At 40.3% G+C, this 21,747-nt stretch overlaps 1 long non-coding RNA gene across 3 annotated transcripts in view; it reads left to right on the top strand.

Moving 5' to 3' along the window:
• LOC147008634 (uncharacterized) overlaps positions 1-21,747 on the top strand; it is a 74,633-nt gene that overhangs the window by 4,922 nt on the left and 47,964 nt on the right. Inside the window, exon 1 of one of the 3 annotated variants that reach the window (XR_015053211.1) lies at positions 1,840-2,754. The exons of the other annotated variants lie outside the window; for them this stretch is intronic. This is a non-coding gene — a long non-coding RNA (uncharacterized LOC147008634). Of the gene's footprint in view, positions 1-1,839; positions 2,755-21,747 lie in introns of those variants that run through there. 3 annotated transcript variants of the gene reach the window in all.

Here is a 21,747-nt window from a genome sequence, read left to right as displayed (position 1 = left end):
TTGACACACATCCACACACGTTACTTGTAAGTTACTAATAAGTCAAAACATGTCAAGGCAATGGTTAGCGTCAGTGTTCCAGACTCCCTGGTTTTTTTTTTCTTTTTTCTTCGGTATTACGGTGATGTAGACGCTTCGATTCCTAGTGCGGTTATGATTTAAATCGTTGAGTGGCAGCCTATTAATTATATTATATTATAACCGCACGAGAAATCGAAGTGTCAACATCACCGTCATACCGAAGAAGAAAAAACAAACAACCAGGGAGTCCGGAACATTGACGCTAACCATTACCTCGATGTGTTTCGACTTACGAGTAACTTACAAGTAACTTTTGTCGACGTGTGCCAACGATCCCATATCGTGCGTATAACTTATTCCCATCGCATGCGGAACGTGTGAGGCATACGGCAAGTACGTCGTGAAATTTCTAACACGTTTAAAATTACAAGACGTACTCCACTTACTACAGCGTATGATAGCGTACTTTAGCGTTCTATTCACGTATACCAAACTTACCCATACAGTATTCGACGTGCGCCAGCGTTTTAGACGCATTTTTCAGAGGTCGGTATACGCTGGCAAGATCGCCAAGGTGTGACTGCTATGTTGACACTTCCATTTCTCCGGCGGTTATGATTTGAATCGTTGTGCGGCAGCCTTTTAATAGGCTACGCCACGTGATCGTCGGCGATACGTGCAGCGCACTATGCATAAGTTAGACTATCGTTGGGCATAGGTTGTGAACGCCGACAACAGGCTAAGCATTCGTTGGTATAAGTTATCTACAAGACAACAGAATGTTCTGTGTCCATCACTAATATGTTATGCACACGACCAACTCGTTATGAATACGTCCGAATCTTTAAAAAAAACCATCAAAAGTTCAGCGTAAGCCAGCGTTTTACATACATTTTTATACGTTGCCATTGCTGGCTAAAACGTCAAGGTGTGACTGGGCCTTTAGGGAACGATGATCAGATGAAGGAAGATAGCTGCCCAACGTGGAATTTCTGTCTCGGTTCGAATGTCTCTTACTTGAATGAATCCCGGACGAGCCCCCATTTGTCGCGATCCCGCCGGTTTAATATCTTCCAGCACGGAATACTGACGTTAATGTCCGAGCTTCAAGCAGTCCATGTGTGGACAAAAAGAACAACACAACACTTTCCACTGTTTCAGATTGGCCTCTAGGGGTAGGCACGGTCTTTTATTGGCTCGATCTCCAAAAAGAGCTGGTAACAGAATTGAATACACAGCACAAAAACTGCCAGAACTCTTGACAACAATAAAGTTCCAAAAACAGGTCGACAACTCACAGCTCCCTCCAAAAATATCCGGGAATAACGATCACACTCTTCCGGATTTAACTCAATCCTTTAGATGGAGCTATCGACGATCAGCATGACTGTGCTGTCGAGAGTCTTCAAAAGCACTTGAAAGATCGCATTAAAACATGTGATTCGGAGCGCGCGATATATTTTCCACTCGCGAACTTAGAGCCACGCCTGCCCCCCAACAATGGCGCTTGCAGCTCTGACACGGCCCGCCCACCACGTGCCAACTCGCCAACCAATCCCTGGGAGCCTGAAAAAGGTCACGTGACATGGTGGGTGGGACACTAAATTTGGTGAGAACATGGTTTTTCTCAAAAAAAAAAAATATATATATATATATATATATATATATATATATATATATATATATATATATATACATATTTATATTTTCACTATATCTCAAAAAGCGAGTTGTGACAAAAAAAGGTAGATGATTTGGATAGGTGACAAGAACCAGCAGATTTGATTTTGGTTTGGATCCAGCCCATCAGGGGAGGACAAAACGTGAACTGTTTCACCTGGCAGAGGTATTCGCTCCACTGAGTGCTGTTCTACTTTGTGCTATTTTGCCAAGTGTCGCTCTCTGAATGATTTGTTTGTTTGTTTGTTTGTTTTTTTGTTTGTCTGTCAACTCGCCTCCAGCCCAAATCGTTCAACCAATCGACCTGAAGTTTTCAGAGTTTAGTGTCAATAAGCCTGCGGCAGTCCCTCATTGAAATTTCTTAAAATTCAGTCGAACAAAGAGGTCTACTTACATGGGTCAATTTGAGCCAATCTCTAAAATCCTCAAATTTCTCCAATTGACTTGAAATTTGAAGAGGATTTACATTTCAGGTCACTGAATTCAGCCAATTATTTTTTAGGTCAACATTGGCCAAAAGGACAACATAGTCCCAAGGTCAACAACTAAGGTGGTATTTCTAAAATCCTCAATTTTCATCTCATTGACTTGAAATTTGAAAAGGATTTGCAGATCAGGTTAATGAATTCAACCACCAATTATTTTCGAGGTCAACATTGGCCAAAAGGATAACATGGGCCGAATTTCTAAAATTGTCAATTTTCATCCAATTGACTTGAAATTTAAATAGGATTTGCTTATTTGGTCATTGAACTCATCCACTAATTATTTTTGAGGTCAAATTTGTTTTATGGATTTTGTAAGTATCGAGCTCTGCACGACGTCTTCTTCTTGTTACTTGCAAAATCCAAGATTTTTCAAGTGTATTGGTGTGTTGATTTTGTTATTCTGTCTGCTTGTCTGTCTGCCTGTTTGTCGCCTACAAGTCACAATTTCAAACCGATCTTCACGAAACTTTACCACATGGTCGAGTTTGTCATCAGGAAGAAGCCTATTGTTTGTGAGGTCAACATAGACCAAAAAGTCAACATAGGCCAAAGGTCAACAACTTAGGTGAGTTTTTTTTAATCCTCAATTTTCATCCGATTGACTTGAAATTTGAAGTCGATATATATTTCAGGTCACTGAATTCAACCACCAATTATTTTTGAGGTCCACATAGGCCAAAACGTCAACATAGACCGGATTTCTAAAATTGACAATTTTCCTCCAATTGACTTGAAATTTGAAGAGGATTTGCATAATTGGTCATTGAATTCAACTACAAATTATTTTTTTGGTCAAATTTGTTTTACGGATTGTGCAAGTATCATGCTTTGCACGACGTCTTCTTCTTGTTTGTATGTTTGTCTGACTTTGTGCAGGATATCTCAAAAAGTTATGGATGGATCCGAATGAAATTTATTGGGCAGGATGAGTGTGTGACACAGACAAACTGATTAGATTTTGGTGAAGATACTGATGTGGATTAGGCTACTAGAATTTTTATGTGATTCCTCACCATTGAGAGAGAGGGCCAAAAATGATATATGGCACGATATCTAAAAAAGTTGTGGATGGATTCGGACAAAACTTGGTGGACATGTTGGGTGTGTGACAAGGAGGAACTTCTTCGTTATTAGTGAAGATCCGAATCCGGATCTGGATTCGAGAATTATTGAAGTATTTTTAAGTGATTCATTTCCATTGAAAGATTGTGCCAAAAACAATACATTGCATGATATTTCAAGAATGTAGTAGGCCTGATATGTTCTCATGGATCTGGTATTGCGGGGTGGAGGTATGCGCTCTCCGGAGTGTCCTTCTAGTTTTTGGCTGTCATTGACCTATATTTTCTCGAAGTCCACAAACCTAAACCCCTTATTACCATCCAAAATTGTTTTTAACTCTTGCGATATATATATATATATATATATATATATATATATATATATATATATATATATATATATATATATATATATATATATATATATATATATATATTGTTACGGATTTCAGAATCCGATCCAATGAATGCATACAAACATATAGGTCCTCAGACAGTTATTTCCCTAAATGCATGTCCAGGATGATACAGCAGGAACCAGGATTCATCAGACCAGGCAATGTTTTTCCAACCTGACAGTTTCCAGTGTTTTCATTCCTTAGCCCACTGCAACCGCACATTCTTGTTTTGTGCCAAAATAATTGGAACTCTGTGCAGTCTTCGGCTGTGATACCCCATTTGTGTCAAGGTGCAACAAGTTTTACATTCTTTTCTGGGTCTTTTGGTACCAATGTTGTCCTGGATTGTCAGTTGACTAACTGTAGCCTGTCTTTTGCTCTGCACAATTCATGACAGCCTCCTTTGGCCTCTTTCATAAAGGAGGCATTGAAGACCAATGGCCTGCTATTGGCTGGATGACCATGACGTGGTGGACCATTCTTGATACACATAGGAAACTGTTCAGCATGAAAAACCCAGCAGCATTGTAGTTATTGGCACACTCAAACCGTTGTGCCTGGCACCTATTACCATGCCCTGTTCAAAAGCAGTTAAATCTTTTGTCTTGCCCATTCACCCTCTGACACACAGACACAATCTATGTCTCAATCATCTCAAGGCTTTAAAATCCTTCTTTAACCTCTCTCCTCCCCTCCATCTACACTGATTGAAGTGAATTTAACAGATGCAATCAACAAGGGATCATAGCTTTCACCTGGATTCACCTGATCAGTCTATTTCATGGAAATAGCAGGATAGCTTAGCCCCTAAAGGTATGCACAATTGCCACTGAGCTGTTTTTTGCATGGATTTGAATCTATGCCCAGTTATAAATTCTCACCTTCATGTTTTGCAGGCAGGGCGAAGCATGAATTTGTGTGCTGTTCCTAGGATGGCTGTTAAACAGGGTGTCCCATCTAACAGCATTAGTTGGTGGACTTTAAAGATCCCACGGTGTCCTTCACGATCTCCCACCGAGTCGATGAGCTATCGTCGTCAACCTGGCCAAATTCCAAATTCCTGCCTAGACTGACTGCTGGAAAGGCAATGGCAAATCCACTCAGCATAGCATTTGCCAAGAAACCGCTTCGGCAGCACCAACGCTGTGTAAAGATTATGGTACATATCATCATCCTACATACACATACATGTATACTTGAAAGCCATGTGGCAGCAGTCTGAGACACGCAATTCAGCAATCCACTTCAATAATCGCTGACAGTTTCCATTAAACTGAGACACAAAGCACTGGCATAGGTTTTCACCTGTATATTTTTTCTGCACGATAACAGATGGAAGAATCACCATGTTGGGTATGGTAAGTTATCACAATTCCTGCTGGGAACTGTTAGCAGCCATATGCCACAAACCATCTTTTTTCTGTCCAAACAATTATTATCACAGGTTTATTCAATCGAGATTAATTCATAGGAGTGGCTGAAGATTTCAGATTGCAAGTATGTGTTATATATTTTGTGATTCGAGAAGAATATCGTTCTCTTAAATTTTTATTTCAAAACTTGAGTAACTGAGAAATATTAGGATATGTGTTGTCAACAATGACGACAAGGCCCTGTCACCATCAGAAATATTGAAATCATGAATCAATTGTGACCCATTCCTCAATTTCTATCGCTTGCAGCTTAATCCAACGATATAATTCAAAATGTCTCATATCTAAAATTGAAAAATGTTAACAGCTTATAATACCAAGGTAAAATAAGCACAAGTTCACATTACCTATTACTGCAGGTATTTTAAAAATGAGGTTTATTAAAAACATAAAAAGCAAGGAGGAAAATTGTGTAGAAACGGTATAAATGGATGAAAAGGAGGAACACGTTTGAATTCATGAAGGGCCTTTAATTAGCTGGAGTTGGGTTTTGCTGGTGGTTGTGACTACTTACCATATTATGACATGATAAGCCTGGTGTCGGCTTAACAGTTAAGGTGGCTGGCTTAAGATCTTAGGGTCTTGAATTTGAGCCCCTGTCGGCAATTGAATTAACACCAGGTTGGGTTGCTCATCCTGCCATCCTTCTGAGGTTGGCGAAATGAGCACCAGTGCACTGGTCAAAGAAGGCACTGCATCAGCAGCACAGCCGTGCCCAAAGACTATAATGCAACCATCTGCCACAGGCTTCATATGATAGCGAGCTATTTAATATTACAGAATACGATATTAAATACAACACACACAAATGCTATTGTATTGTTAATTGAATATAGTTAAGTGACGTTTGAATCAAATTCAACTTGTTATCTCTTGTTGTAGCAATAGCCCAGTTTGTTGTGTCTTGGATGCCATCTGTGTCGTACACATGCAAATATGGTTGAATCGTTCAACAGTTGATGGCTTGATTTACGATCAGCAATTTGGTATCAGACCAGGTCACTCTTTTGTAGATGTCATGATTCGGCTCTCCAAACTATGGATGGAGGTCCTCAATGTCAGACATGAAAACAGAACCATGTTTCTAGATGTATGTATCGTGTGCTTTTGACATGGTCTGGCACCCTGCCCTGCTCACCAACCTCGCTTCCTATGGTATTCAAGGCCATCTCCACTCATGGCTCACAGACTTCCTCCCCTGTCGCAGCCAACGTGTGGCCCAAAATGACGATCTCTCATCCCCTCTTTCTGTCCAGGCTGGAGTTCATCAAGGCAGTGTTCTGGGCCCTGTTATTTGACTGGTTTTCATCGATGATCTCAACGACTCTCCAGAAAATCATCTTTATCTCATTGCTGATGACTACACCTTCTGCCATACCATCTGTCATCCCTCAGACGGGCAAGCAGCAGCTTCTTCGCTCTCCGCAGATCTGGGTAAAATCACAAACTGGTCCAACACGTGGAACATGTCTTTCAATCCAGACAAATCTAACACTCTCACTTTGTCTCTCCAAAAGGACCAGTTGGAACCCCCTCCACCCCCCCATCTACTTTCTCAACAATCCTTCTCGACGAAGTCCTTTCTTTCAAGCTCCTGGGTCTCACTGTCTGCCAGGATCTTTTCTGGAAAAGCCACATTTCCAACCTGGCCTCCAAAGCCAGTCGCCGACTGGGAATCCTCCATCATGCAAAGTCCTTCCTCAGCCCACCTGAGCTCCTGAACACATACAAAGCTTTCATCCGCAGCCTGATGTAGTACTGCTCTCCCCTCTGGGCTGGTGCTCCTACCTCTCACCTTTCTTGGCTTCATGCTGTGGAAACCATGGCATTTCGGATTATTGGTATCTCCCACAATGAGGCTGAGTCTTTGGGCCTCTCACTCTCTCACCGCATGCAGGTCAGTGGTCTTTCTGTCTTCTTCCGTCTCCTCTCCGGTCACGCCCCCCTACTCTGTCTGTGATTTGTCCCCACCATATTTCCGCAGGGCGCTCAAGGTCCGCCAACAACCCCCTTCTGGTAAAACTACCAAAATCACGAATCACTGCTCACCTTCACTCTTTCATTCCTCTTTTTCCCCGCCTTTGGAATAAACTCCCACACTCTGTTCTATCCCATTCTTCCCTCCAGGCCTTCAAAATGGCTGTTCACCACCACCTCTTATCATCCCCCATCTAAATCCTCGATCTTTTCTACACCGTTAATCCACCCCAAACCCACCTCCTTTAAATAAATTCACTGATTTCCTTCCTGAAAGTCCCTGTATGTCCATCTTGTATACCCCATGTTCCCCACCCAATCAGTGGTTCTTAAACTTTTTACCACCATGCCCCCTCTATTAGTTGGTCCTTGCCTCCACGCCCCCCCCCCACCACATCTTCAACCAAATGATTAAAAAATCCCTTCTGAATTCAAAGGAACAACTGAAAAATGCATGTTTTTAGTCTTTTTATTGAACAAGGAATTCTGTATAAGCAACATTCATATCCATGGCATATTTAATAAGATGACATTTAATGGGATACTTGACATTGCTTCTTAGCTACCAGATCTTGAATGCGTAGTTGAATGCCAGAGAGAGCATAACGCAAGTCCCCTCCAACGTTCAGCTTGTTTCTGTACTTGGTCTTGACAGCAACGAACGTGGAAAATGCAGCTTCACAAAGATACGATGATCCAAACATTGTCAGAATCCAAAGAGCTTGATGTGAGATCAAAGGGTAAACAGGAAGGTACGTGACCCAGAACGTCTCCAGATCCAGTTTTTTGAAGTCTTCTTCAGCCAAGGAGTTGAACTTTCACTCAAGAAACTCCTCTTGCACTTCAGCTGAAATATCAGCCACTTCACATTGAAATGGATTCCCAATGAATTTCTAGGCTTCTCGCTTCTCATCTCTATCCGGAAAGTATCTAATGAATTCTGCTTTCAATTCAGTCAGATGAGTAATTATTTTTCTTTAACTCAGAATCAAGGTAACTGTGAATGAGAGCAGAATCCAAGTTATCAAAACTGCCTGTATTTCCATCCTGAATTCGACATTTCCAGAGGTCGAGTTTGGCCATGAAGCCTCGAATGATGTCATGGTGCATGATGATGTTGATGTTTTTCCCTTGGAGTTTGAGGTTGATGCCATTCAGCGCTTCAAAGACGTCCACCCGGTAAGCCAGAGATAGCAAAAATTCTTCAGACTGGTATTTGTCATGGAGATCTGCTTTCTGCGGCGAATCCATAAATGTTGCCACTTCTTGTCGTAGTTCATAAAGCCGTCCAAGCATGTTTCCCTTCGAAAGTCATCGCACGTTTGTGTGGAAAAGCAAGGCTTGATGTTCAGAATCCATATCCACACACTGCTGTTTGAAGAGATGACAGTTTAAGGCTCCAGCTTTGATGAAGTTGACTACCTTGATAGCCAGGTGCATGACATCCCTCATTTCAGCAGGTAGAGTTCTGGATGCCAAGGCTTCACGATGAAGGATGCAGTGTGTACCTATAGCCGATAGACTTTTTTATTTCACTCTTGTTATGAGACCAGATTGCAAACCAAGCATGGCCGGAGCTCCATCGGTTCATATCCCTACCAAGGAGTCCCACGACAGTTGATTTTCCTGGACGAAGTTTGATACCACTTAAAAATTTTCTGTTGCTGTTGTATAACGTTTCATGGGATGGCAGAAGAGCATTTCCTCTTTTACACTATTGCTTGACACAAAACGAGCATACATCAGCAGCTGAGAACACTGAGCAACATCAGTCTTTTCGTCCAACTGGATGGCAAATACAGGAGAAGCTCTTACTTGGTCGAGAACTTGATCTTTGATGTCTTGAGACATTTCATCGATACTTCCCTTGACGGTATCGTTTGATAGAGAGATTTGGGAAAGCTTGTTGCACTATCCTTCCCTAGAATGAGCTCTGCTGCACGCAGTACATTTGGTTTAATGAGAGTCTCTTCGATGTTATGGCTCTTTTTGCTCTTTGTAATCAACGTGGCGATCTCATAGGAAGCCTCAACAACCTTTGAAGTCTGTTGCCGAAATGCTCCACTGCTGTCCATCTTAGGTTGCTTCAAGGACTGCCTTTTTGTTTGAAAGAATGCCTTGGGTTTGGCAGCTAGAGCAGGATGCATTGTCTTCAAGTGGCGTTCCAAGCATGTGGGCCACATGCCATCATTGTTCAGAGTCTTGTTGCATATTACGGACTGGGGTACCCCTGTGTCACCCTTTTGGAGGGACACAAATCCAAATCGAATATATTCATCAAGATACTTCCGCTTTTTTGCACTCATTGCAAATGATTTAGTTTGAAATGGGTACTGCAAATCTGTGAAAAAAAATTAATATTAAATTTAAAATAAAATATAAATTATAAAATTAATTTTAATATAGAAAATGGTCGGTCTAGGAGCGAATGGAAAACAAACATTATTAAAGGTGATATTTTTTTTATTTTTTATGTTCATCACGATATTATGCAAACACTTAAGAGAATTCCAAAAATAATTAGAGAAATTCCTCCTTTTTTCTCCAGGCTCGCGCCCCCTCTGGAAATTACTTACTTGGAAACTTGGAAATTACCAAGTTAAAAGCCAATGGTCTAAATGATCTAAAGGGGTTCTGCAGTCTATTCACCTCCGGATGACCAACATGCTGACTTGCAAGTAAATCACATTCAGCAGACTGGACCAAATATCCACTGATTACATTCGCAGCCAACAAAAAAAGAAGCAATATTTAATAAAATTATCACAAATATTCACACTTTCTTCAAGGGAGATCCTACCACCTCTTGGAAAGAGAGGTCACAACACAGCTGAATGCAGACCAATGCAGGTGTCACAGCCAAACTCCATGGTTACTCATAAAGTCAGACCAATGAAGGACTCAGCACCATGATACTTTTCCCAATAGATAACTCACCATAATTGGTCTGAAGTAAAGGAGAAAGTTAGCGTTCAAGCAAAGTGTGACATCTTCTATGAAACGTTGCACTCGGAATCGGAAACGCTTTCCCACCAGGCTAGTCAAATGCCACATTAAAGATAAGTCACGGATGTCTACATGCATTAAGATGTAAGAAACAAAATATCGAGAATGATTGGCAAAGCCAAAAGGAATTTCTGTCATGGAAAAGTGCAAAAGTTTTAAAGGAGTAATCCAGTGAAATGGTATCATCAAATTAACGTGATGACCAACAGGGGAAACACCCAACCCACCATGAAGCCTCCTCCTTCCATTGCCCCTGAGGATATGCTAGCCGTTGCCAAGAGCATCAACGATTATTTTTTCTGGAATTGCACGTGGAATTACACCTTTACGTGTGGGTGCCCTACCGGTGTACCTTCCTGCACCCCAGCCTTGCCCACAAGTAGCGGAACATGAAATGTACGAAGTCCTGCAGCCTATCAATCAGATCAAAGCTTTAGGCCCATATAGGATTCCTGCTTGTATAATTAAGGAATTTGCATGTGTATTTTCAGATCCAATAACCGATATTCTCGATGCTTCCTTCACTGAAGGAACTGTACCCACTCAGTGGAAGAGAACAATTGTCGTTCCGATTCCTAAATAAACTCAACCATAATGGAACAAATTGAGACCAGTGTCCTTAACTGACCACTTTTCAAAAGTAGCAGAGAATTTTGTAGCAAAATGGTTGTGATGTTTGGGATAAAATTGACAGAAATCAGTATGGTAACAAGTTGGCAACTCAACATGTCACTACCTCATTAAACTTGTGAATAATTTGTACAAGCATTCTGACAAACCATCAAGTCACAGCTCAGTGGTGGAGAGTGATTTCTTTAAAGCTTTCAATTTGATTGATCATAATGTAGTCGTGAATAAATTCATAGATATAAATGTCAGACCAGCTTTAATTCCTTGGATCTGTAGTTTCTTGAAACAAATAAGTCAGAGTGTACGATACTAGGGTACTTTGTCAGACGGTAAGATCCTTATGGGTGGTGGACCTCAAGGTACGAAGTTATGGCCTCCATTGCTTTCTGGCTCAGATCAATGATGTAATGGCTCAAGTGGAACAGGTGGCAGACCGATTTTGGTTCTTAAGTATGAAGATTATTTGACAATAGTTGAAAACTCATGTAGCAGACAACCAGTAACATCGATGCAAGATGTCCTCAATGACTTTCAAAAATGGTCAAATGATAATGAGATGAAACTGAATGGAGAAAAATGTTCCCACATGCAAGTTCGTTTTATGAAAAACCTGTGCTTGTTGAAACTGCTTGAAAAATTCAATTTCTTTTGTGAAGATTTGATGATCATATGTAAATGATATGTGAGATCTCTCCAAGTGTATGCTGTACCAGTCTGGAATGCTCGCTTCACTGAATCTCAAATAAACAAGTTGAAGAGAATTCAGAAAAGAGCCCTAATAATAATATTGGGTCTATCTTATCAGCATTATGACCAGGCCCAGCATGTGTGCAGGGTACAAACTCTGAAGCAACGCAGACTGGAAATTTGCCAGACATTTGTGAAACAAATAGTAAAACAAACTAAAGTTCAGAAAGTGGTTGTCCAACTATAGAAGGTATGATGAGACATGTCATGCTAGGCTGGTGTTGGCCCAGTGGTTAGGGTGGCGGCTTGTGATCCTAGGGTCCTGAGTTCCAGCCCCGTCGGCTGCTGAATTAATTCACCAGGGGGTTGACTCAGCCTGTTATCCTTCCGAGGTCGGCGAAATGAGTACCAGTTCCAGTGTGTGTACTGATAGAGGGGCACTGCATCAGCGACACAGTCGCGCTTCAATAAATGATAGCTACCCCGGCAGTTAAGCTGCCATACGACCACCACCAGACATGTTATGCTCTGAGAAATGCAATCAAAATCTCCCAGATTTTCTGTAGAACAAGCAGGTACAAGAAACATGCAATTCCTTATTTTGTTAGGATTTTGAAAGAAATCAATTGAGTTCTGCCCAAATCTTTGTAAAATGGTTGGTTCTTTTTATCTTGAGCCACTGCTTGGAAAAATGTAAGTAATTTAGATTCAAGCATTGAATGTTTGAAATAAACCATGAAATATACAAATAAAACGTCTAAAGGAATCCAAATGGTCTGGATGTTCCAACAGTAGTTACAGGTTGAAAGGGTCAAAAGGTCTAAGGGTTAAGGGGCCTAAGCAGTCTAAAGTGTGGAAGGTCTTCAGGAGTCTAAGGGGTCTAAAGTGTCTCAAAAGGTCGAAAGGCTCCCCTTAGACCTTTCATAACCCTATCAATCATTTTAGACCTTTTTAAGACCCTTTTATATCCCCCTAGACCATTTTGACTTTTACACCCTTTTTAACCGCTTAAACTGCACTTGATAAATAAACGTACTCATATGAGTCGACAGAGGCTTCACCTCGACGATGATTCACCGTCCTGTGTTTTTCGGCTTTATATACAACTATCATGAATTGGCTCGCTATCCTCGCCTCTCCATACATCGTTGCAGAAATTGACGTCACAGATTTGCTGTGTTGTCATGATTTACACCAATCATAATACAAACATTTCTTTTCTACAAATTTATTTGTAATATTGGTGATAGCATGTTTATTTGAAATTCATTTGTAATATAAAAAGGTCCAAGTGGTCTAAATGGTCAAGGGTCTAAGCTATTTAATCTGTCTAAAGGGTATTTTGGGTCATTGAGGTCTTTTGAGGTCTTCGGTGACTTTTGGGTCTTCAGGATCTTTAGGGTTTTTGGGTCCTCAGGGACTTTTGGATCTTTTGGGTTGTTGAAGATCCCAGCAATGTCAAAGATTTCCTCTTGAAACATTTGTAATTGGTGTTGCCAGCCCAAAATGTGACTGAATAAAGACATTGTTCCTCACTGATAAAATATTATTTGTCCTTCGGTAAAATGATGCAGTGGAGAAGATTCCCTTGTAAACATGATTATTCACGCATTCTGTTACATTTGCTTTCTGTAAAACATACATCTATCTGCCTTCAATTGATATTGATTTGTGATATTGATTTGTCATTTTTGATTAAAACTATGTAACAACCTCGAAATGTTGCATAAGTTCCAGGAAGACTTAAGTACATCAATTAGGATGTGATTGAACATAACTTTAGATATTTCTTATTTGTTTTTTGTTTTTTTTTGGATACAAAAGTTCATAAATTTAAAGAATATAATGCATGACTTTTTGTGTGGATGCATTGTGGGAGCTGCCGAGATCAATGTAATGTTCTTTATCAACGCTGAGAATGTGCCCAAGTAATGATTCACTCCCTTGATCTGTGTAACTGTCTGTACTTTCAAACCTTGAGATACTTCGAATGGGCTGTTGTGCTCTTTTCTGATTGGCTGTACTTGGGCCTTGCCGATATTGCTTAGAATGTTTTCACTCCTTTCCCAGTAGCAGAAAGCAGATATTTTGATTTCGAACTGCGGGAATAGTTACTCTTTTGCAGATGAAAAGCCATTTCTCTTTTATCCAGCTTGTTCAATCATTTCCCCCACTCGTCCCTGTTTCATTTCTGGGGCTTGCATTCGTTTGGTTTTTTGAGAATTTCATTGTTATATTTTCTCCCGTATGTGCACGTACGTATTTGTATTAAAGATTCTCTTTTGTATGCTGAACCGTTGTGGAAATAGTTATTTTCCACCACAGGGTCTTCAGGGTTCCAGTTGAGAGTGCGTCGACAAATACAAACTTGACTTCTGTTCCGCATGTATGGTTGATGAAATGAGCACAGGCTATGGGTAGTCCTGCTGTAGCTGTCGCTTCAGTTTATCCGACCTGCGGAAAACAAAGTGAACATTTTGGGGTGACTTAAGTCTTCCATCCAGAAGTGAGGAGACGCTGACTTTTTTACTATTTCAAAATAACAACACCACTTCTACCAAATTTCATCTTGAAGTGTGAACCAGTCTTACAGTTTACTTCCAAAAAATTCAGAATGTTCATTTCCTTCACTACTTTTAAGATGAGGCAAATACATTTTTAAGCAAATAAACAGCAACACAACTATCCAAATTGGCAGTGGATGAATCTTATGAACTCAGCATTTCTGTCCTGAAGCATGATTTTAAGGCCATTTTCAGGTGGTTACCAGTGAATGATACCAAGTGCCATTCACTGCACAGGTGCATTTACCTGAAATCTGTGAGTGTTGCTCAATTCTCTTTTAGTGTATTTCAAAAGCTTGGTGTTGGCTTAGTGGTTAGGGTGGTGGCTTGGGATCCTAGAGTCCTGAGTTCAAGCCCCGTTGGCCGCTGAATTAAAAATACACCAGGAGGTTGACTCAGCCTGTCATCCTTCCGAGGTCGGTAGAATGAGCACCAGTGTACTGGTAAGGGGGACACTGCATCAGCGGCATAGCCGCGTCCCAACTCATGATGCAACCAGCTGCTACAGGCTGCACTCAGAGAGAGAGAGAGAGAGAGAGAGAGAGAGAGAGAGAGAGAGAGAGAGAGAGAGAGAGAGAGAGAGAGAGAGAGAGAGAGAGAGAGAGAGAATTTCAAGAATAAAATGATGAGCTTGGTCATCAGGAATACTTCATGATTCTTGATCAGTTCCTCCTCCATGACCCCACTGTGAAATGAAGTGGAGGCTGCGGCATAGTTGGATCTGAAATTACATAAATATAATATCAGATCATGCTCATCCTTAATCCAAGACATCATCTTACTGTTGCATTCAATCTCACTTCAAGGGCGACACGGTCTTTTACTCTGATATGCATGAGAATACTTTCATGCTGTTTCAGTGTGGTAGCTTCCAGTAGTTTTCCTGAGAAGTGATCCAAGTTGGCATAAAATAATTTCCATTTACCATTTTAACTCATTATGGAAGTTTGATAGTTTCACAATCTTGCAAGATTTACTGACTACTTTACTAACCTGATGTTAATATCTCAGCTCACATGAAAGGTTTCTTTTGTTGTTTTATGAGACACCATCATGTAACGTCCCACCTTATTGCAAATTATGCACTCTACAGGCAGGACATCTGCTCGGGTATGAAGACTCGATGATGAACGTAAATGTTTTTTTCCTTGGGCTTTGCTTGGGCCGAAGAAAATATTAAGTACATAGGCAGAACTAGAACATTCAACTAACCCCTCAAACTCAGAGGAAGTGGACCACATCTTCTTCTTCAGTCACTTTTTCTCATTAAGTTCGATCAGATGATTATTAATAAAATGCCGATAACAGGAGGCATGAAAAGCTACTTCGGCAGGAATGTCACGGTACTCGACTTTGATGAGATGCTCACGATCCTTTGTAATTACCATTGCCAGAGGAAAGGGTATTGCATTTGGGTTTGTTTGTGTGTTTGATACTTGGCAAAAAATAATTTTTGAAAAATATGTTGATTGCTTTCATTTGTTGTCTGTCTGCTTACCTTTAATCACCTGCAGGTCACAAATTTAAACCGATCTTCACAAAGCTTCAATAAATGGTGTAGTTTGTGGTCTGACAGAATCCTATTTATTTTTGAGGTCCAAAAGTCAAAAAGTCTTCATAGGTCAAAGGTCAACAACTTTTTCAAATTTCGAAAAACCTCAATTTTGATCTGATTGACTTGAAATTTGAAGAGGATTAACATATCACGTCACTGAACTCAACCACCTATTATTTTTGAGGTTAGCATTGGCCAAAAGGTCAACATGGACAAAATTTCGAAAATTGTGAGATATGGCCAAAAACTATAGATATCATGACATCTCAAAAGTTGTGGATGAGTTATGACAAAACAAGGTGGATGAGTTGGTTATGTGACAAGAACAAGAGGATTGGATTTTGGTTCAGATCCATCCCAATAGTTGGATGCAACACGTAAAGTGTTCAGCATGGTGGAGGTATGTGCTCAACCGAATGCCATTCTACTTTGTTCTGTTTTGCCAAGTGTCATTCTATGAGTGATTTTCCTTTTGTTTGTTTATTTGTCCGCACAGAACGTGGGAACTGTTTTTCTGTAACCGCTTGTTGGATCAACAGAAATTTTTCATCATATGAGTGAATACTCATGTAGAATGTTTTAATGATAATTATGGCATCATAGATCACAAGGTGTGGCAGCCATGTTGGAAAAAAGGGAAAAACTTTGGACCTCTGTCTCTGAAACCACACCATGGAAAAAAAATTGAGTGTGTGTGTGTGTGTGTGTGTGTGTGTGTGTGTGTGTGTGTGTGTGTGTGTGTGTGTGTGTGTGTGTGTGTGTGTGTGTGTGTGTGTGTGTGTGTGTGTGTGTGTGTGTGTGTGTGTGTGTGTGAAAGGTAAGATTGAACAGGCACACATCCGTGCGCTCAACATTACGTCCACACACACACACACAGTTAGTATATCCATTTGTTTGCAACAACGCGCACCCAATGCCATATGAAGAGCGATCACAACTGAGAATAAGTTCCTTAGATGGGTCCGAATGGACAAGTAACAGTGAGGAGGACAGCCTGGTTTTAGCGGCCTTGAACGCTCTTGTTTGGGCAGCCTCCCATTTCCAGACAATGTCTTTCCTGAGGAGAAAATGCAGAGGCTCGATGGTTGTGCTTAGTTGAGGCAGGAAATTACAAAAGTAGGTCAACATACTCAGGAATGCATGAAGTTCTGAAATGTTTTGTGACATTGGTGCATTCACAATTGCGTCAACTTTGCTTGGAGAGGGCAAAATGCCTTGACAGGAGATTTGATGACCCAGGTATTCAACTTCATGTACCATAAAGGTACGCTTCTCATGCCTTAGGTGTAACCCAGCTCATGATAGCTGATTGAGGACTTTGTTTAGGTTCTCGAGGCGTTCATGTTGTAATTTGTCAGTCACTAGTATGTCGTCCTGAAATACGACTGTCTTTGGTACAGTTTTCAAGAATGTTTCCATCTTGCATTGGAAGATTGGTGCAGCAGAGCGTATGCGAAATGGGCATCTGTTGTACATGTAGAGTCCTCGATGAGTGTTGATGCTTGTAGAGGGCTTGGAATCATCATCCAGTTCCATTTGAGCATAAGCATTGATCAAGTCAAGCTTAGTGAATGTCTGGTCACTCATGAGAGTGGTGAACAGATCCTCTGCTTTGGGCAAAGGGTAGCCATTCAGCTTTGAAGAGAGGTTGATCATCATTTTGTACTCCCCACAAATGCGCTCTGTTCCATCTTCTTTGAGTATTGGAACGATAGGTGCTGCCCAGTCGGAGTACTCGACTGGTGAGACGAAACCTTCACTCTGCAGGTGGTCAAGCTCACATTCGATCATTGATCGCATCATGTCGGGCACAGGTCTTGCCTTATGGAACAATGGCTGAGCATCTGTAGAAACATGAATCCTCACTTTGGGCCCTGCAAAGCTGCCAACACCATCGCTGAACAGGCCAGGGTACTTGTCGAGCATGGTATCGTATCCAGCATCAGAGATGGAGAATCTGTTTACGTCACTCCAATTAAGTCTGATTATTCGTAACCCTTCTCGGCCGAAGAGGGTTGGTCCTTCTCCAGGCACTATCAGTAGTGGTAGGACATGAGTGTTGTTTCCATATCCTACAGTTACGTTAACCGAGCCAATGACAGGAACCACCTCCTTGTTGTATGTTCTCAAGTCAGTAGATACAGGCCGAAGTGCAGGAGCATTTCTTGGAGGGTAGATGGAGGTGAACTTGCTCTCGCTCATAATTGATCTGGAAGCGCCGGGATCAACTTCCATCCTCACCGGGATCTTATCGTTGGTTACATCAACTATAATTGGAGCATTGGAGCTCTTTGCTCCAACAGAGAAAACCTCATAAAGTTCCTCACTTCGACTCTCGGCTGCAGGCTGTGCTCTGTGACCTATTGTCCGCTGCATAAAGGTTCACCCCAATGTGTTAAGCAGGAGACAAGTTCTTCGACTTGGATCGAGAACAATGACACTTTAAGTGTTCCCGCTTATCACAGTTGTCATGGGTATAATTCCTGTACCGACATTGGATAGTTTGATGATAACCACCACAACGCTAAGTTACCCTAACCTTCCGGGTAGATTCAGAAATGTCAAGAGGTGGAGGTGAATTTGGTGGTTTGCTAAAACACTTTTGCTTGCACCCAAAGGTTACCTTGATAACCTATGGGTCCTGCTGGATAACTTTTGACTATCTGGATGATGGGTCCTGCTGGATAACTTTTGACTTGTTAGAGATCACACACAGGCTCTCGGCAGTTTGCAGACACGCAGTGACAATTTCCAAGACTTTATCCAAATTAGGGACGGATTCAGATCGGAGTTTCCGCAGAATTGAGTCGTCATAGATGCCTATTAAGAAATCACGTAACATCTCTTCGAGTTTATCTATAAACTCACAGTGTTTAGCGAGTTCGCGGAAATCAGCCACGAACTCGGATGCTGACTGACCATCTTGACGATGGTGGGTATAAAATTTATATCTTGAGACGATCTTACCCGGTTTTGGGTGATAAGGTCTTTTCATGAGATTGATAAGCTCTTCATTCGACTTGTCAGAAGGTTTGGCTGGGGTAAGAATATCTTTGATGAGGCTGTACGTTGGAGTGCCACATATGGTCAGCAATACAGCTCGCCACCGGTCAGTGTCCTCATCGTCGTCGTTCAGCGGCGCATGACTGTATAGTATATATATATATATATATATATATATATATATATATATATATATATATATATATATATATATATATATATATATATATATATATATATATATATATATATATATATATATATTATACTGGATGAATGCATTCCACATTCCCGCTGTTACGGATTTTAGAATCCGGTCTGATGAATGAATCTACACATCCAGGTCCTCAGACAGTTGTTTCCTTAAATGCATGTTCAGATTAGCCCCATCCCCATGTATAATGGTTCTTAAATGTGATGCGTTAAGGGTAAAGGATAGATTCCCTCTCTTATGGGAAGCTTTTTTTTGCTTTATGACAGACACGTTCACAGACATTTCTTTCACGAGCTCTGAAGCCCACCCTCGTTTTTCCTCAGCAGCATTATTTTGCGAGCTCTGACGCCCGCCTTTTTTGAGAGCACACGGGTCGTCATGGTAACCGTGCCCCAATGGGGTGGGGTGAGCTTGGGGCGGACAACACCCCGCGGAGAGGGCCCACCCTCGTTTTTCCTCAGAACATTCCTTTGTGAGCTCCGACGTCCGCCTTTTTTGAGAGCGCACAGGTCGTCATGGTAACCATGCCCCAGTGGGTTGGAGTGAGCTTGGGGTGGACGGCACCCCATGGAGACGGCCCGAGGATATAAAAAACGAGCGAGAGAAAGCGAAAGAGGGGTGTTCTGTGAGGAGAGACGTTCTGTGGAGAGAGACGTTCCAGTGAGGAAACGGCGAAAGAGGGATGTTCTGAGTGGAGAGTGATGTTCAGAGAGGAAAAGAGATACGTTCTGAGATAATAAAAAAGCGTGAACGAAAGAGGTTCGAGAGAGAAGCGAGCAAGAAGCGGGTGTAAGCACGCAAAAGAGAAGGAAGCGCATGTGTGGGTGTCTGGCCAGCGCCAACAAGACGTTTCGTCCTGCCCAGAGCTTCGGCAAGCGAGCGTGTGGACTGGAATTCAAGACTGCCCCGCGAGAGGCTGCACAACAAAGCTGGGTGCTGGCAACGGACGTGACACGCACGCATTTCAGAACGTTTTTGCTTCACAGACGACTTTATGGTGAGCGAGACGATTTTCTCCCCCTCCGCTCCCCCTGAATGGTCCGTTGGGTACCCTTGTCTGTGTTTAGCTGTAAGTCAACTCCCGTTAAGCTTCTGCTCTTTGTCTCTTTCCTGGCATTTTTATTGATTTTGCTTTGAAATTCTTTATTTACCTCAGCAAATAAAAAGTTCTTTTTTTTATTATTATTATTATTCATAAATTTTTGTCACTTTCCAACCTGTCCGTGTTTGTCCTTTCCTTCATTGGCCGAGCATTGTTCGAACCGAGATAGACTGGGAGGTAATTACCACATATTTGACCAAAAAAATAGTCGGCACGTACCAGCGGTTAAAATGCTCGGCCGCCGTCACTAAAATCTAATCAGATAATATTGGTGCTTTGCTGAGGGCGCGCTCCCTGCTCAGATAACCACATGATCTCTCGTTAAATGGAATAATTAGACGGCGGACACTGGAACTCGTGGTTGACTGGGTGGCGTTCGTGGTTTTAAAACAACCCACCATACCATAACGTTAATTGTGAGCGGTGGCCCCAGGTCCAGCTCTACCGAGGACAACTGGGGATTAATTCCCTTGAATGACAATCTGGTGTCTCAGCACCTGGCACTGAAATATGTATATGTGTATATATATATGTATATATATATATATATATATATATATATATATATACATATATATATACATATATATATGTATGCATATATATATGTATATATATATATGTATGTATATATATGTATGTATATATATATATATGTATGTATATATATATATATATATATATATATATATATATATATATATATATATATATATATATATATATCTTACAGGGTGTCCCAAAAGTCACCTTGGAATTTAGAAATTCAATAACATTTCTGTTTTTTTGTCATTTATGATTATTTTTATACCAAAAGAAAATTTACAAAATGTGGATAAATTTGCTCTATTTATGAAAAATGATGCAGCTTAGGTGTCCTCCCTTTTTGGCTTCGCAGAGACGGGCTTTTTCAATAGCATTTTCCATAACAATGGACAATAACTCTGGTTGCAGCCCTAGAATTTCTGCACAGATATTGTCCTTGAGCTGCTAAATTGTATGGGACTTATTGATGTATACACGCTCCTTTAGGTAACCCCAAAGAAAATAATCGGGAGGCGTCAAATCAGGAGAACGTGATGGCCAAGAAATTCATGAATTTCACGAAATTATTCAGTGGCCATGCTGTTTGGGTAAGGATAATTGATCGATGAAATTTAAAATAAAATTCCACGATTTTGGTTCTTTGGTCTCTTGTGAATTTTTCCATGGGTAATCTCCAAACATTAATCTAAATTCTGAAAAGAAAAGAAAAACAAATTATTAAAAAGAAAAATGTTATTTAATTTCTAATTCCCAAGGTGACTTTTGGGACACCCTGTATATGTGTGTGTGTATATGTATATATATATATATATATATATATATACATACATATATATATATGTATATATATATATGTATGTATATGTATATATATATGTATATATATATATGTATGTATATATATATATATATATATATATATATATATATATATATATATATATATATATATATATATATATATATATATATATATATATATATATATATATATATATATATATATATATATATATATATATATATATATATATATATATATATATGTATATATATATATATATATATATATATATATATATATATATATATATATATATATATATATATATATATATATATATATATATATATATGCACACACACACATAAAAAAAATTCATGCTGTTGTTTTGGTCTCGTTTATTTTGAGTACCATACAAAGTGAATGTGAATGCTTTCTAGTTTTCATTGTGCACTCTTGTGCACATGTGCGACTGGGACAAATTCAGAGCCAAAGTGCTGGTAAACCACAGGTTCGTTTTTCAATCCATGTTCTGATCGCATTCAAAATGTAACATTCAATTGAACTCCAGTTGTTCCTTGATCATAAACTGACGTTT

Source organism: Eptatretus burgeri, chromosome 18, assembly GCF_056783735.1.
Source record: "Eptatretus burgeri isolate ZD-2024b chromosome 18, Ebu_testis_v1, whole genome shotgun sequence".
Taxonomy (NCBI): Eukaryota; Metazoa; Chordata; class Myxini; order Myxiniformes; family Myxinidae; genus Eptatretus; species Eptatretus burgeri.
The sequence above is the reverse complement of the archived record's forward strand: the minus strand, read 5'-3'. Positions and strand labels throughout refer to the sequence as shown.